At 43.8% G+C, this 14,401-nt stretch overlaps 1 non-coding gene across 1 annotated transcript; it reads left to right on the top strand.

Annotated features, from left to right (window-relative positions):
* Positions 1 to 14,326: 14,326 nt before the first annotated feature.
* On the top strand, positions 14,327 to 14,401 carry trnaa-ugc (transfer RNA alanine (anticodon UGC)). Its single transcript has one exon. It is a non-coding gene; the product is annotated as a tRNA-Ala (tRNA).

The following is a 14,401-nucleotide window of genomic DNA, read 5'->3' as shown; positions in this document are numbered from 1 at the left end:
TTCTCAGTTTAATTGAGCGAACAACAGTAGGCCTATAGGCTGTCGTATTAGCACCAGCAGGGAGAGCATGGGCCGTATCCCTGGTGAGAGACGCACTGCGCATATTCACTCTTTATCATTGTTGGGTCAGTGCCACATAAATTAGTTCTTGGACAATAATTTCCTCCTCCAGTTTAGATGGATATCATATTGTATTTGTGTCTCCCCTTCTTTTAGGCCTATTATACGGACAACGTAGTTTTTAATGATCTGTGTGTCAGCAGAGTAGGCGACCCTGTAATTTGTCGTATTAAAAAAGATTCGCTAATCTCTCCAGTCATATAATGTGTAGTAGAATTGCATGAAATGTGTTTTTCCTGTGTAAAGAAGAAACATATCAGATATAGCCTATAGCCCAGGCCTCTACACTATACGTGCTCAGCCCTCTATGCTATATGTGCTTAGCCATGCATTGAACAGACTTTTTTGCAAACAGTGACTGAGTTATATTATTAGCCTAAATTATGACTATCCAATCTACTCATCACATTACACAAGTCTGCAAATGCGATGATGCATGGAATGCTTTATTATAAAGGTGAATTTTTATGGTGAAAATGTGCTTCCCCCAAACACGAAACTCACGCGCCGCCTATGCATAGGCTAGTGATTTTGCTGTTAATTACTCGTCTTGTTGGCTGAGGGAAAGTACATGTGGACAGTTATAGTACGCGGTAAGGACACACGTCATTGCATCCTGGACTTGCATGTTCTGTTAAGATTAATTACCATAATCTAAATGTGATTTCTATCCTTCTGAGCACCGTGGGTGGACGCCTTAATCAGGTTATGCACCCAATGCATATGGGTCCGGTACATTGCTCCTGGACTTCCGCGAAGATAAAATGCTGCCGGTCAAATGTCTGGCGCCACATTTTCATAACAGAAACCCTGGTCTGAGTATGTGTTTTAGAAGAGGAAAGAGGGAGAGATGGAGGGTAGAGAGAGGGTGAGAGGGTGGGGGTAGGGAGAACAGGGGAGAGAGATAGAGGGGTTGGGGGAGCATCTTGTCCAGACCCTCTTAAAATGCTTCATCTGGCTGCTGTTGTGCTGATGAGTGTCGCAGTCCCTTGGCAGACAGGGCTACATCCCCCTCCGGGTCTCTGTTCCAGGTTCAAGTTGAGCCAGGGGGAATGGGGCTGCTGCTCGCCTGCCTGCCTGCCTTCCGCTGCAGAGGGAGAAGCTGGCCCTTGAAATAAGTGTCATGGTCCAAAACCCTCTGGTAGATTGTGGGAGGGCGGCTGAGCGTGGGTACTGTGGAACTGTGAGTTGTGACTAGAACAGCATGGCTGCCTGTGTCTGTGACCTTTCAACCCTGAATCTATTATTGTCTTTGTCACCAGGGGGTGGGGCTCAGAAAGTCACATTTTTAACACATTCAACTTTGCAGTGTCAGACATTTACTAAACACTAGTGAAGTCAGTGAAGCGTCAGTGAAGGTTTTCAGGAAGAAGGTCAATCTCCTGGAATTATTACACAAATGAACCTCCAGGAACACTTGTGTTTAAGGGTCTGTGGAACGATGTGTAGATATACATACAAGCAGTCATTGGAAGACAAACCACAATCATCTTGTGTTGGGTGGGGTCATAAAATCTGTAATTTCAAGGTAGACTGGTTAATTTTTATTTGAGGATATTCTCCATCTCTGAGTTTAGATATATGGGGTCGTCTTTGCATGAAGACGATCATGATCTCAATTCCCAAACAATGCAGACAGTCAAGTGTGTTTCTTTAGCATCATGTATGTACGTATAAATTAAAACCTTGTTAGAGAGCATACCTAGCACAGAGCTTACTAACATTAGCACATGGCTAGCAGACAATAAGAGGTCATGAGCAGATGAGCTCCTGCATTTTTCAGCATGTTCTTGGAAAAATATAGATTTGGAGTTAGATAAACTTGGATTTTTTGTCAGGGACATGTACAGGATTCTACCCTCCACAGCATAACCTTCACTCCAAATCAAAACTCAAAACCTACAAACTGATTTTGGACAGAATTACAGAATTACCTGGAAGGCCCAAGCTATACAGCAAATGCTCTGGCAAACAAACTGAAAACACCATCCAACCTGGAACTGTGTAATGTTAATCTGCTATATTTTATATTCAAAAGCCAAGAAGAAAAATACATTACAATCATATATTTTACTTTATGAGGACTGAATGCTGAGTTGGACTAGCAATCTTGCTAGGAGTTGGACTAGCAAGGACAAGGAGTTGGACTATCATGGGGCGGCAGGTAGCCTAGTCGTTAGAGTGTTGGACTATCATGGGGTGGCAGGTAGCCTAGTGGTTAGAGTGTTGGACTAGTAACCGGGAGGTTGTAAGATTGAATCCCCGAGCTGACAAGGTAAAAATCTGCCGTTCTGCTCCTGAACAAGGCAGTTAACCCACTGTTCCTAGGCCATAATTGAAAATAAGAATTAGTTCTTAACTGACTTGCATAGTAAAATAAAGGCAACATTAAAAAATAAATAAAAAGGAGATACAACTTCAATTAGCACTGATGTGTTAAGTGAGAGGTGTCAGAGACCTTTAGCCCAACAATGGCAGGAGAATCAAACAGGCTACCCCAACCAAATGCAGAGGGCTTTGAAGCTGCCTCCCACTGTTCAGAGGTAATTAAAATACTGTATCCTCTGTGTGTAAAAAAATTATTTGTCAAGAAAAGAGTACAAAATGGAGCTCCTTATGGAAAATCAAGAGACACTTTTTGCTGACTTATAAAAATGGGAACATAAGCAACTTAATCTTCCACACAGACCATCCCCTGGCATGGCACAGTGCTATATTAACACACTACCCCTGTGTTAAGTGGGGGTGTTGTTAACGAGGGGTTGAAACTCAGGATATTACACAATGAGGACTCTGAGTCAGCTAATATAAATCTGGAACAGTATTGGTACAGGGCAACCCCAAACAGTTTCAGCTGGACTTTCACCTAATCAAATAATTAGCTCAGCAGGAGAAGCTCTCCCTTGAGAAAGATACCCCCACCCCGAGCAGGTCAGACCAGACCTCTTCATTATATAACCCCACAGATGAGCAACCCCAAGTGGAAAGTCAACCTCCCAGCATATAGTACTACTCCCTCATTGAAATGAAGGATACATTCACCCAGCTGGAGGAAGGCAGGTGGAGCTGGAACAGCAGGTGATTACACTCCAATCAGCACAACAACACCCCCTTAACTAGCCCTGGAGAGCTGGAGGTGGAGAGAGACATATCTGCTCTCCGGACTGTAGTGAGACAACATAAACAGGAGAAAGAGCAGGAGCAAGAGAAGAACAGAGCACTAGAGGAGAGGATCAGACTGCTGGAGAAGAGGGTGAGGGGGATGGCGTGTGACAGAGAACAACCTACTTGAGAGGTGGCCACCCCCACAGAAAAGCCAGCAGAACAGCCCACCTCAGACCATAGCGTCGAAATCACAGCAGGACAGACAAATGAAGAATCCCAAGCCCAGGGGATCCCACCCCCTCTGACAGCCACCCTGATAGCCCTCCTGACAACCCCCACACACCCACTGAGGACATATACAAGACACAGATTGTACTCCTTATGGACTCAAACAGGAAATATATACAAGAAAAAAAACTTTTACCAAACACAGTGTCTAAACTCTGGTGTCCAAACACCCAGCGCGACCTAGACCTTCTGTCTGAGGACCAACTAGGGTCACCCAGCCACATAATAATACACACAAACGACCTGAGAGCACAGCAGGAAAGGGTGGCCACAGCACTCAAGGGAGTGATTGAAAAAGCTTCTTCTACTTTCCCCAACGCACAATTGGTTATCTCCACCCTGCTACCACGAAAAGACTTCCACCCTGCTACCATACTGCGGGTAAATGCAAGTATTTCCTGTGACTGTGCCTCAAAACCAAATATTTTCCTGGCCCGCCACTCTACCCTGGACTTGAACAGCCTTTTCGACCAGGTCCACCTATACAAGGCAAAAGTGACCATCTTCACCCGGAGCCTAAAGGACATCGCTCTCAAACGCAGTCCCAACACTTCACACAGGAGCAACAGTTCAATAGACACCCCGCCCAGACCAGCGAGACACTCTCCCAGACCTGCTGGACCCCTCCCCCCCCAGACCTACACATAGAGGACCCACGCCGAGAGGACCTACATCTAGACCACAACACCACCAGCCACATCCACACCCCCAACCCAACCAATCAACACCCCCAAAGTCAACCAACCAACACCCCATTTAGGCCCCCTCAGATCAGACCTATGGCCCTCCTGCCCACTCCCGCAAAGAGGGCCTCAACATGGAAGTCACACAAACACACAGGCCGTGAGCAGGCAAACAGGCCCAATCCCCACTCTTACACTAGCCCAAGCCAATGGAATGTGCCACATGCTCAGCAGGCTCTGCTCACACTCACTGGCCTAAGGCCAAACCACACGACCAACAACATTTCACACTTTATGGAACACAAAGCCTTCACTATCTCATACTGGAATATCCAAGGCCTGAGGTCATCTGCCTTTGGCCTAAAGAGCAGGAACCTGGACTTCATCAAAGAAATTGGAAATACAGACATTGTCATTCTACAAGAAACATGGTATAGAGCAGACGGACCCACTGGTTGCCCTCTAGGTTACAGAGAGCTGGTAGTCCCATCCACCAAACTACAAGGTGTGAAACAGGGAAGGGACTCAGGGGGTATGCTAATTTGATATAGAGCAGACCTAACTCACTCTATTAAATTAATCAAAACAGGAACGTTTCACATTTGGCTAGAAATTCAAAAGGAAATTATCTTAAAAGAGAGAAATGTCCTCCTGTGTGCTACCTATTTCCCCCCACTAGAATCCCCATACTTTAATGAAGACAGCTTCTCCATCTTGGAGGGAGAAATCAATCATTTCCAGGCCCAGGGACGTGTACTAGTCTGTGGCGACTTAATGCCAGAACCGAACAAGAACCTAACACCTTCAGCACACAGGGGGACAAACACCTGCCTGGAGGTGACAGCATTCCCTCCCCCATACTCCCCCCTAAGCACAACTATGACAACATAACCAACAAAAATGGGTCACAACTCCTGCAGCTCTGTCGCATGCTGGGTATGTACATAGTCAATGGTAGGCTTCGAGGGGACTCCTATGGTAGGTACACCTATAGCTCATCTCTTGGCAGTAGTACTGTAGACTACTTTATCACTGACCTCAACCCAGAGTCTCTCAGAGCGTTCAGAGTCAGCCCACTGACCCCCTATCAGATCACAGCAAAATCACAGTCTACTTGAACAGAGAAATACTCAATCATGAGGCATGAGGCATCAAAGCCAAAGGAACTGAGTAATTTTAAGAAATTATATAGATGGAAGGAATGTAGTGTGGAAACCTACCAAAAACGAATTAGGCAACAACAAATTCAATCCCTTTTAGACAACTTCCTGGGCAAAACGTTCCACTGTAATAGTGAAGGTGTAAACTTGGCAGTACAAAATCTTAACAGTATATTTGACCTCTCAGCTTCCCTATCAAATCTACAAATTTCAAACAGAAAACCGAAGAAAATGGACAACAATGACCAATGGTTTGATGAAGAATGCAAAAACCTAAGATATAAATTGAGAAACCTGTCCAAACAAAAACATAGAGACCCAGAAAACCTGAGTCTATGCCTTCACTGTGGTGAATCACTAAAACAATACAGAAATACACTACGGAGAAAAAAAAGGAACGGCACGTCAGAAATGCTGTCCTGCCAAGGCGGCGAGTAGCCTAGTGGTTAGAGCGTTGAGTCAGTAACCGAAAGGTTGCTGGATCGAATCCCTGAACTAACAAGGTAAAAATCTGTCGTTCTCCCTCCGAACAAGGCAGTTAACCCACTGTTTCCCAGTAGGCCATCATTGTAAATAAGAATTTGTTCTTAACTGGCTTGCCTAGTTAAATAAATAAAAATTAAAAAATCAGTTCAATGTAATTGAAGAATCCATAGACTCTAACCACTTCTGGGAAAATTGGAAAACACTAAACAAACAACAACACAAATAATGATCTATCCAAAATGGAGATGTATGGGTAAACCACTTCTCCAATCTTTTTGGCTCTATAACAAAGAACAAACAGCAAAAACATATACATGATCAAATACAAATCTTAGAATCAACTATTAAAGACTACCAGAACCCACTGGATTCTCCAATTACCTTGAATGAACTACAGGACAAAATAAAAACCCTCCAACCCAAAAAGGCCTGTAGTGTTGATGGTATCCTCAATGAAATGATCAAATATGCATACAACAAATTCCAATTGGCTATACTAAAACTCTTTAACATCATCCTTAGCTCTGGCATCTTCACCAATATTTGGAACCAATGACTGATCACCCCAATCCACAAAAGTGTAGACAAATTTGACCCCAATAACTACTGTGGGATATGCGTCAACAGCAAACTTGGGAAAATCCTCTGCATTATCATTAACAGCAGACTCGTACATTTCCTCAGTGAAAACAATGTTCTGAGCAAATGTCAAATTGGCTTTTTACCAAATGATCGTACGACAGACCACGTATTCACCATGCACACCCTAATTGACAAACAAACAAACCAAAACAAAGGCAAAGTCTTCTCATGATTTGTTGATTTAAAAAAAATATGAAATTTGGCATGAGGGTCTGCTATACAAATTCATAGAAAGTGGTGTTCGGGGAAAAACATACGATGTTATAAAATCCATGTACACAAACAACAAGTATGCAGTTAAAATTAGCAAAAAACACATACATTTCTTCCCACAGGGCCGTGGGGTGAGACAGGGATGCAGCTTAAGCCCCACCCTCTTCAACATATATATCAACGAATTGGCAAGGGCACTAGAACAGTCTGCAGCACCCGGCCTCACCCTACTAGAATCTGAAGTCAAATGTCTACTGTTTGCTGATGATCTGGTTCTTCTGTCACCAACCAAGGAGGACCTACAGCAGCACCTAGATCTTCTGCACAGATTCTGCCAGACCTGGGCCCTGACAATAAATCTCAGTAAGACCAAAATAATGGTGTTCCAAAAAAGGTCCAGTCGCCAGGACCACAAATACAAATTCCATCTAGACAGCGTTAACCTAGAGCACACAAAAAACTATACATACCTTGGCCTACACATCACCACCACAGGTAACTTCCACAAAGCTGTGAACGATCTGAGAGACAAGGCAAGAAGGGAATTCTATGACATCAAAAGGAGCATACATTTTGACATACCAATTAGGATCTGGCTAAAAGTACTTGAATCAGTTATAGAACATAGGTATAGGTCTGGGGTCCACTCACCAACCAAGAATTCACAAAATGGGACAAACACCAAATTGAGACTCTGCATGCAGACTTCTGCAAAAATATCCTCAGTGTACAATGTAGAACACCAAATAGCACATGCAGAGCAGAATTAGGCCGATACCCGCTAATGATCAAAATCCAGAAAAGAGATGTTAAATTCTCCAACCACCTAAAAGGAAGTGATTCCCAAACCTTCCAATAACAAAGCCATCACCTACAGAGAGATGAACCTGGAGAAGAGTCCCCTAGCAAGCTGGTCCTGGGGATCTGTTCACAAACACAACAGACCCCACAGAGCCCCAGGACAGCAACACAATTAGACCCAACCAAATCATGAGAGAAAAAAAAAGATAATTACTTGACACATTGGAAAGAATTAACAAAAAAACTAGCAAACTAGAATGCTATTTGGCCCTAAACAGAGAGTACACAGTGGCAGAATACCTGACCACTGTGACTGACCCAAACTTAAGGAAAGCTTTGACTATGTACAGACTCAGTGAGCATAGCCTTGCTATTGAGAAAGGCCGCCGTAGGCAGACCTGGCTCTCAAGAGAAGACAGGCTATGTGCACACTGCCCACAAAATAAGGCGGAAACTGAGCTGCACTTCCTAACCTCCTGACAAATGTATGACCATATTAGAGACACATATTTCCCTCAGATTACACAGATCCACAAAGAATTACAAAACAATCCCGATTTTGATCAACTCCCATATCTACTGGGTGAAATACCACAGTGTGCCATCACAGCAGCAAGATGTGTGACCTGTTGCCACAAGAAAAGGGCAACCAGTGTTAATACAACACATATTTATGTTGATTTATTTTTCCTTTTGTACTTTAACCATTTGCACATCGTTACAACACTGTATATATACATAATATGACATTTAAAATGTCTTTATTCTTTTAGAGCTTCTGTGATTGTAATGTTAACTGTTCATTTTATTGTTTATTTCACTTTTCTATATTATCTACTTCATTTGCTTTGATAATGTGAACATATGTTTCCCATGCCAATAAAGCCATGCCAATAAATGGAATTGAATTAATAAGCAGGTAATCTCTGCACTTTGGTAAAACTGAGGCAATTATTTTTGGGTCCAGACCTAAATTGTGTAGGTCCTCTGAAATCAGAGTGGAGTTAGGGGGTGAGATGCTGACTATTAAAACCTCTGTTAGCTACCTGGGATGCATCATTGATGGAAGCTCGGTAGGTGTGAGCATGGTCATTAAAGTGCTAGGGAAGGTTAATGCTTGGGCAAAGTTTTTGTCTAGAAAGTCCAAGCTGCTTGATAAAGACTCCAAGAGAGTTCTAGCCACTGCCCTCATTCAATTACATTTGACTACGCTAGTACTTCATGGTTTGGGGGCTTATCTAACCTTCTGAAAGGGAAGCTCCAGCTAGCCCAAAATACGCTGATCAAGGTAGTATTGAAGGTGAGTCCACATACTTTCAGGAGCTCGAACGGCTGCCTGTTCAGGCTAGGGAGTTCCAGATCAAATCAAATCAAATTTATTTGTCACATACACATAGTTAGCAGGTGTTAATGCAAGTGTAGCGAAATGCTTGTGCTTCTAGTTCCGACCATGCAGTAATATCTAACAAGTAATCTACCAATTCCACAACAACTACCTTGTACACACAAGTGTAAAGGAATGAATATGAATATGTACATAAAAATATATAAACGAATGATGGCCGAACGGCATAGGCAAGACTGGGTCTGGTTAATAGGATTATTTATGGTTCTGCACTCAGACACAACCATAGCAACAGATCAGGTGTTGCTAATGTGTGCTTATACAGGTTCATGAGTAATGCTGGGAAGGGTACTTTCTTGTCAAGGTGGAATGAGCTGCATCTGCCCATAAAAACAGCTTCAAGAAAAATACTTTAAACCTTTCTGATTTCTTGTCTGCCCATGTGAATGTCCCTTCTGATATAACTGCAATAATGAAAAAATATGTTTTTCTTCTTTGTTTTTATGTTTTTTATATATTTCGCAGCCATACTGTGTACAACCGTGTTGCCGATCTTGCCGAGCCATCTTGTCATAAGAGGACCACAATAGAAATTAGTCTGTGATGATTTTACTCATGTACTTTATTGAAGTTGTATGTGTGCTTGTTTTTAAAAAGGTTGAATGAATAAACTAAACTAAACAACATGCCTCCACCAACAGAGCCCACATCATCACAGCAGGCCTCCCCAGTGCAACAACTTGTCTATCTATCTGGTGGCGTGCAGAGGGCAGGCTAGCTGGTTGGCTGCTGAGGTTTGGACCAGCACCAGCCTGACTTATTGATCTGGTTGCATCACTGCCTGGTATGGCAACTGCTCGGCCTCCCACCGCAAGGCACTACAGAGGGTAGTGCGTACGGCCCAGTACATCACTGGGGCCAAGCTTCCTGCCATCCAGGATATCAGGCGGCATCAGAGGATGGCCCTAAAAATTGTCAAAGACTCCAGCCACCCTAGTCATAGACTGTTCTCTCTGCTACTGCACGGCAAGCGGTACCAGAGCACCAAGTCTAGGTCCAAAAGGCTTCTTAACAGCTTCTACCCCCAAGCCATAAGGCTCCTGAACAGCTAATCAAAGTGCTACCCAGACCCCTCTTTTACGCTGCTGCTACTCTCTGTTTATTATCTATGCATAGTCACTTTAATAACTCTACCTACATGTACTTATTACCTCAATTACCTTGACACCGGTGCCCCCGCAATTTGACTCTGTACCGGTACCCCCTGTATATAGCCCTGCTATTTTTATTTACTGCTGGTCTTTAATTATTTGTTATTATTATCTCTTACTTTTTTGGGGGTATTTTCTTAAAACTGCATTGTTGGTTAAGGGCTTGTAAATAAGCATTTCACTGTAAGGTGAATGTGTTGTATCTGACAAATAAAAATGGATTCAACAATTTGATTTGATTTGATCGGGCTTACCAAAGAAAAACTTCCCACTCAGGACTGAGTCCTTTTTGGGACTTTTTCTTTGATATTGTCACGTCCTGACCAGTATAAGGGTTATTTGTTATTGTAGTTTGGTCAGGACGTGGCCGAGGGTATTTGTTTTATGTGGTTCGGGGTGGTGGTTAATTTAGTAGGGCGTTTGATTTATTATTTCCAGGTTTTGGTTTATGTTCTATGTTTTGTACTTGTATTTTCTTTCTTGGTTGGTATATTTCTATGTGTAGGTTAATGGGGGGTTGGACTCTCAATTGGAGGCAGGTGCTTTCTCGTTGCCTCTGATTGAGAGTCCTATATATGGGTAATTGTTTGGTTTAGTGATTGTGGGAGATTGTTTCTTGTTTTGCCTGTGTGAGCGTTACAAGACTGTTTTGTTGTTCGTGCGTTGTTGTTTTTGGTGTTCTCTTCATTTAAAATAAATGATAAGATGCGCATCCACATTCCTGCTGTGTTTTGGTCCTCCATTCCAGACGACAACCGTGACAGATATGCCCTATCACTGGATTACTGTAATTCAAGGCACACCTTGAACTCTTAACACACACCACACATATGCTGCTATTCACTTTCCTTGATCTGTTTTTTTGTTTCCACTGTCACATGTGAAGGTCAGTGGCTATGGGAGAGCACTCCTATATATTATAGTCATCATTGTGTCCCACCCTGGTGCTTCTGGGCACAGAGCAGGATCATGAGTCTCTCACACGCGGCACATGACAATGTTTGCCTCAAGGCTAGCTTACAATATTGTGGTGTTCTGGCCTCAGTGACTTGTATTTGTGTGTAACATCATTCACATTTGTGTATGTGTAACTGACCGGGTATTGAACCAGGATTGTCAGTGTAAGTTGTAAGACCATGTGTGTATACAGATTTGTATCCGAAGTACGGCCACTCTGGAAGCTAATACCAGTTTACATGAACAACTCCTGGAGCATTACTGTTTAGAGCAGTGTGTTTTACCATTTGGAACATGTTGCTGTCTCATATTCAGCTAGGACACCAGGTCATTATTGTCCAGTACTGCACTGCATCGATTACCTTCACTTTAAAGGTAATTAACGGAAATTATTTCCCTAAGATCGTCATGGCGCTTCTGAACAAAAGCTTTTTCCTATAGATCGAAAAAGACGGCCCGTGCCTTGTGTGCCATGCCTGTACTGTCCATTCATTAGAGGCATGGGACTGGATTGAGGTGAAGGCATCGGTTGTAACACAGACCTCATCCAAGGCCTCATGTTGGGTGTCTTTAGAATTCACCAGCTTCTGGTGTTTACATGACATGTGTCCTGTTTGATTTACAGTGCTAGGTGAGCTTGGCTTGCCATGGTGGGCTCTGTTCATTCAGGAGTGTTGGGACAGAAGATAAACGATGCGCTGGCCGCTGCCTCCTGTTATTGGAGGGCTAATTATAGCAGGATATTGTCTCACCTGAATTAGCCTGAGCGCTGGCTGGGCATTGTGGCAGGAACGAGAGCGAGAGCCACCTACAGTGTCTGAGCCAGACCACGTCATCACTGGGCCTGGATCAGATGTATTGTTTGTTTCCACAGAAACTTAGTGAGTGTGAGTCATGGAGATAGACCGTGTCATCTTCTGAGTCCTACTGACACTACTCTCTTAAAGTGAATGGGTTGTTATGTACTGCAGACTTAAAGGGGGGAGCCTTGTTCTCTTTGTGGATCTGTTTCATTCTTCTGTTGAACACCGATCTATCATTTAGACTAGAGAACACACATTCATCCTCTGCATTGTTTTTCCAAACCTCTTATTTCCTTTGATTCAAACGCGTTGTGCATTCTCTCTTGGTAGCCTAGTGTGTAGAGCATTGGGACAGTAACCGAACGGTTGCTTTTTCAAATCCCCGAGCCGGCAAGGTGGAAAAATCTGCCGTTCTGCCCTTGAGCAAGGCAGTTAACCTCCCAACAACAACTGCTTTCCTGCGGTCCCCCACACCCCTCTGATTCAGAGGAAAGACACATTTTGGTTAAATGCATTCAGTTGTCCAACTGACTAGGTATCCCCTTTCCTTTTCCCAATCCAACTTGTTAACTTCCAATGGGCTCCAGTCCCACAGTGCAGTCATAGTATGGGAGAGGCCTAATGCTGATTAACAGCTTTCTTCTATAATATCACTCTAAATGACTGACTCCTCTGGCACACATAAAACACAGGCCTTGGCCGTGCTCTATGGCAGTGTTAGTATTATTGCTTCCCTAATGTATTTCAATAGGCCCAGAGTATTTTCAAAAGAAATGATTTAATTACAAATGCAAAGTGGATCAGTCTGGCGCGGGCTGCGTCGGGGCTTTTAGCCACCACCCCCGCCGTCAGAAGGGGAAGGGTGAAAGAGAAATGGCTTTTCAATTAGTTTGATTGCCTGGTGTTGTGTTGGGCTGTGTTTGCTTCCACAGGCTCTGGGACTACAGAAACCCAGCCTAAAACCCCAAACAGCAAGCAACGCAGGTGTAGAAGCACGGTGGCTAGCACGGTTACCTCCGACCTCCTTCAATATCAAATCATTTCTGGGTAACAATTAAGTACCTTACCGTAATTGTTTTAAATTAAAAGGGTAAAAAAATAAACAAAAATAGCCTCTTAGCAAAATGCAATTTCTCAAGAAAGTATTTTGCTTGGACTGTCTGGGAGTGGTCAGAGAGGGGGCAAATTGTAGGAGCCTAATGGGAGGGATGTTTAACCTGAAAATGAGCTGGCAGAGAAGAGGGCAAACTCTCTTTGTTAATGGTCTATTAACTTATAACCCACTCAGCCAAACAATCTGACATTTCTGTCTTTTCAAACAGCTCTTGCACTAAAAGTGCATTATCATAATTTTCCCAATTTCACAGTATTATTCCAACCTCATAGTGTGAAAATATATGTAAAACACATGAAAATCACTATTTTAACTGCATCCCTTTTCAGGATATGCCTGCACTTGAACAGTAATCAAAATGATTCAGATGCACAAATTTGCCCTGCTTCTAATTGTTATGAATGGCGATGTACCTGTCATCTCCAGTTAGCCAAACTCAGTTCATCTGGGGGCTGAAAATCTCTTTCTGGCAGATGTGTGCCAGTTGCACGTCTCCGGCTGCCAATGGAAGTCGTGCCTACCCAGCACAACTACACAAAAGCCTGCTTGGCGCTCCAAACAATTTGTTGGGATAAGTGTGTTTGAGCAAGCATGCATTTTGCCTAAATTGTTCTCTGTCAGGCCCAGGTTTGCCTGTTGCCAGCCTGCGGTGGTGCTGGAGGGTTTGGTTAGCTGTGCCAGGAAGAGGGGGCATGCAGCATGGAGGAGGGGAGATACTCCTGCAGCAGTTCTTCTCTCCCTCTCCCCATCAGTGGAGAGAATAAACCACAGGCTAAAGCATATAGCCTCCCAATCTCTATCTCATTACGGCAAGAAGATACAGCCTTTACACAGCCCACCACCCTCTTCAGTCTACACGTGACGGGTTGTCTCCTATAATACAGCCCCAAACACACAGCATAGCACCACACAGTATAGCACCCCACAGAACACCACCACACAGTATAGCACCACACAGTATAGCACCACACAGTATAGCACCGCACAGTACCACACAGCATAGCACCACACAGTACCACACAGTATAGCACCACACAGTATAGCACCACACAGTATAGCACCGCACAGTACCACACAGCATAGCACCACACAGTACCACACAGTATAGCACCACATAGTATAGCACCACACAGTATAGCACCGCACAGAACAACACCACACAGTATAGCACCACACAGTACCACACAGTATAGCACCACACAGTACCACACTATAGCACCACACAGCATAGCACCACACAGTATAGCACCCCACAGAACAACACCACACAGTATAGCACCACACAGTATAGCACCACACAGTATAGCACCGCACAGAACAACACCACACAGTATAGCACCACACAGTACCACACAGTATAGCACCACACAGTATAGCACCACACAGTATAGCAACTGAGCCTCCCTGTGGCTCAGTTGGTAGAGCATGGTGTTTGCAACGCCAGGGTTGTGGGTTCGATTCCCACGGGGGGCC

Source organism: Salmo salar, chromosome 15, assembly GCF_965601325.2.
Source record: "Salmo salar chromosome 15, fSalSal1, whole genome shotgun sequence".
Lineage (NCBI taxonomy): Eukaryota > Metazoa > Chordata > Actinopteri > Salmoniformes > Salmonidae > Salmo > Salmo salar.
The sequence above is the reverse complement of the archived record's forward strand: the minus strand, read 5'-3'. Positions and strand labels throughout refer to the sequence as shown.